The 4,363-nt window shown below is 37.2% G+C and overlaps 1 long non-coding RNA gene across 1 annotated transcript; it reads left to right on the forward strand.

The window, feature by feature from the left end:
* The first annotated feature begins 9 nt into the window (after positions 1-9).
* LOC145718517 (uncharacterized) lies at positions 10-4,288 on the forward strand. Its single transcript, XR_014141866.1, has 3 exons — positions 10-765; positions 868-2,907; positions 3,008-4,288. It is a non-coding gene; the product is annotated as an uncharacterized LOC145718517 (long non-coding RNA).
* The last annotated feature ends 75 nt before the right edge of the window (positions 4,289-4,363 follow it).

Here is a 4,363-nt window from a genome sequence, read left to right on the forward strand (position 1 = left end):
ACCCATAGAAAACAATTTAAGTTAAATATGAAAGATCTTGACCATGGGGAGTACTTTACCCAGAAGGCCATGGTGCAAAAGGTTATTACAAATAGGGTAGATTTGCAGCTGCCAGGAAGGAGAGTCGGGGCCCACCTGATGATAAGAAATACCACGATGTCCTTTTGAAATTTCTTTTCAGTCTCATGATCCTAGGATTGTTTCTGTTTCTGTAAGTGACTAGCCGATGTTAAGGTGCAAATGGTGAGATCCCAACCTCGGTTGTGTTTAAGATCCCAATCAAACCCTGATGATCCAGATGAACACTACACCTTGTGGTAATTCAGTGAATGTGACTCAAGAATGGTAATGACCATATCGATGAAGGTAAGAATCCAGTTCTGTTGATGTTTAGACCAATTCATTAATTATTGGAAGATTTAACCTTCCCAGTCGCAACCCTTCTCCATTGATAACTCTAGAAAATTACGGAGAAATCATAGGGAATTGTGTTTATTTTATAGGTTTAATTGCAAAGATCGATAACTCCAAAACGTGTACCTGGCAATATTAGTAATCTAGAAAAAGTGGTTAAGTTCAGAATGTCATAAGCTAACATGTACCTTTATCTATAGTTCTTTTTTTTAAAATTTTATTTATTTATTTGCCAGAGAGAGAACACAAGCAGGGGAAGTAGCAGGCAGAGGGAGAATCAGGCTCCTGCTGAGCAAGGAGCCCAGTGCAGGACTTGATCCCAGGACCCTGGGATCATGACCTGAGCCGAAGGTAGATGCTTAACTGACTGAGCCACCCAGGCATCCCATACCTTTATCTATAGTTCTTTACTTGTTATTTATTTTGATCATGTCCCTCTTAACAACTTTGTAGACTCACTGAGGTACAGATGATAAGCTGTACGAACATGGCCGTAAGTGATCACTGGATGAGCCAGGGTAAAAAACTATGTATGGTAAGCATTTGCTTGGTATTAGGAAGGTTTAAAATAAAAGTCTACAAAACACATCCCCTGTCCTTACAAAAACAAACATGCTAAAGAAACATGTTGTATTTGCTAGTAGGACCAAGCTATTTATAATATAAAATAATTTTTTAAATCAAACTGGTTTAAAGTCTTGATACACCAGAGTTTGGAAGAAGCCATAATATCAAACAAAGAAAATTCAGAATTTGACTTTAAATGTTGCTTTGACAGCAACATAAGTATATTTGCCAAACCTGATTAGCCTAAATCCAATAATGAAGAAACAAGTGGAGAAATCCAGAATGGGAGACATTGGTCAAGATTCTTAGGGAAAAAGTCATTAGTGTAGAATATTTTTTTAAGGCAGGGAAATTGTTTTAAGTAAGAACTAAAGAATAACCAAATGGAGTGTACAAACCTTGCTTGAAACCCAGATTAGGGAAAAAAAAAAAAAAAAAAAGAACAAAAACCCAACTGTAAGACATTTTTTGGAACAACTGAGGAAATTCAAATATAGACTATATATTAAATGGTATAATACAATTAATGTTAATGTTCTTAAATGTGGTCATTCTATTCTGATTGGTTATGTAAAAAATGTTCTTTGTTCTCAGATAATTCTCCCTCTCTTTCCCTCCATATGTGTATGTGTATGAATAGCCAGCTGAATTCTTTTTTTTTTTTTTTGCTAAACAAAGAACAAAGAATTTAATCAATAAAACAAGTCAGAATATTCCAGATACATATTTGTGTATATATACATGTGCATAGATATATACATAGATAAAGCAGATGTGACAAAATATTAAAAAGTGAAATTGGGTAAAGAGTATGTGTTCATTGTACTGTTCTTTCAACTTTCCTATAGTTTTTTAATTTTCAAAATAAAAATGGGGAAGGTGTAGAGTTGTTTTAAAACAGTGCAGTTAGCAAACCCCAGTATATGATGAAAAACCCATAAAGTATTTGAAGTAACAAAAGAAGTGAACTACTTTTGGTGGTCTTTATTTTCTTGCAGCCTCTCTTACTCTCAAATTAATACTTGCCATTCAAGAAGTATTTGCTATAAATACAAAAACTTCCAAAGCTAAGAAATTAAGGGCTGTGGAAATTCAAAGGAAGCAAACAAACAAAACCTAAGTCATTCTCCGTGTATGTATGTCAAGTCATTATGTGGTTTATCTGTATGTTAATAAAACTGGAAAAAAAATAAGTCCTATAGAAATTCAAATGTAGAGCCATTGTCTCGTGATTCACAATTCCTTTTATCCCTGAGTTTTCAGACCACCCATCTGTGTTTGCCTGTGTGATCATATCTAATAGTGGAAAAGTGAATAAAAGTTAGGGGCATAATTATAAAAATGCTTTGAGTTCATATTCTTTAAGATGCCAGAATACAGCCCCTAGGCTATAATTTTAGTAAGAACCTTAATAGTACATGAAGTTTATTTAAGCAGATTGTCCATTGAACTGATCCCATTAATCCAAACTCACAATTTTAAAATGTTTTTATGTCCTGATGTCCTCGAGTGTAAATAATCGATGAACTGCACCAAATTCAATTCAATTTGCCAGCTTTAGCCTTTTCATTGTCTCGGTCCATCACAACCCTCCCTATGTTCATGTGTGATCTGCCAGATTAGTTGTAACTTGCATATTTTATACTTAGATTAGGGAATCCTTCTGGAATGCTACAGACTTGTTTTGCTTTGTTCATTGAATTCTTTGTTGCATGTCTTGCAAAAAAAGGATTCAGCTGGATCGTAAAGGGCTCCACCCAGTAAATGCTTCAGAAACACAAGTTGGACAGAGCATTTTGTTTTCTGGTCTGAGTCACCAGATGACTTGTTGGATCTTGAGAGCCTGCTGAAGCAGAACAAGCTTGAGGCATGAGTCAGAGCCACTGTGTTCATGGTGGGCTCATTTCACATCAGGTTCATTAAAGGGTCTGTGGATTTTTTTTTCTTGTGATCTTCATGTTACAAGATTTCCTTTGAAGCATTTATTATTGAAGCAATATTGAAATTCTTTTGTGTTATCATATAGGTACTAAACAATTTGGGAGAGTTGGAGTCCATTAAAGTATTTCTGGGAACATGCAATCCATTCTTGCAGCAAGAGGGGAAACATTCTACTCTACGATGGCCTGGAAGTATCCCTTCCCTCTATGCTTTGTGGAAGGCAGGTTCAAAGTTCTCTGATTAATCACCAAAGAGAAACCTTAGTAATTACAGTGTACTGTCTTTCTGGGTAAAATCAAGAAGGTTTGTGTCATGGATACATTTGCAGCCAATCCTTTGTTATATAACATAATATAGACAAGATCTGAGGAATAACAATTTTGCACAGAAATGTGTTCAGAAAGGTCCACTCTTGCCCACATAGGGTTTTGGTATCACATTAAAAGGTCACAGAGAAGAGGTTCATTAATTGAACATCATTACCCCCCGTGGGTCATTTTGACATTAGTGGGTTAAGAACAACTCAGAAGGAGTCACAGTAAACATACTTTCTGAAACAGAACAGACATCTCCTTGTCATGTTTTATTCAATATTGTCTTCGTCAGAGTACCTTATACACTGCCTTGCATATGGGAATGTCTCAATAAATGTTTATTAGTAATTGATCGGGAAGATAAAAAAAATGAGAAAGTGAAGGTTAATTAGATTCTGAATTAAATATGTTGCCTGGCCCGCTGAGACAAAGTTGGAGCAACATCACACCATTCTGGTACCACTTGGAGTAGCTTTCTTTTCCTTCAGATTCTTTATGAGCGAGTGAAAATGGCCCTTCAGTGTCCTTTTACTCTTCTCTCTCCTGCCCCCTAGAACTTTTGAGCTTTGTATTCCGGGAAGCAGTGGGTTACTGGATTTCTGGGGCTGCAGGAAATACTGGGAAGGGACTCGACTCGTAAGCCAAGTGGGCCCCCTTTGGAAGAAGTACTTTTTATCTACGTTCTTTAAAATAAGTTGTTTTCCACTTCTTTCTATCTTCTAACGTGGGTTTAGAGAAACTCTGGGCTGGATTGCTAAAGCAGTGCCACCAACTCAGGGTCCCTGGTCCGGAGGGGTTTTCCGAGGGTCAGCTCTGGCCCTCTGGCCCATTTCCTTGTGAAGTTTGGAGGCTTCCCGAAGAAGAAATAAAAAACCATCTCCTCCCAACTAGTCCTTCATCTGTCATGTGGTTTTGCAAGAAACCTTCTTCTGTGTCCCCAACGAGTCCCCTAGCCCTATCATTACTGAGCCCAGACAATCTAATTTTCTTAAGATTTTATTTATTTATTTATTTATTTATTTATTTATTTATTTGAGAGAGGGAACACAAGCAGGGAGGAGGGGCAGAGGGAGAAGCAGACTCCCTGCCGAGCAGGGAGCCCGATGCAGGGCTCAATCCCAGGACCC

The sequence above is a fragment of the Leptonychotes weddellii genome, unplaced genomic scaffold (genome assembly GCF_054177405.1).
Source record: "Leptonychotes weddellii isolate Sample4059 unplaced genomic scaffold, ASM5417740v2 HiC_scaffold_16855, whole genome shotgun sequence".
NCBI classification, from domain to species: Eukaryota; Metazoa; Chordata; class Mammalia; order Carnivora; family Phocidae; genus Leptonychotes; species Leptonychotes weddellii.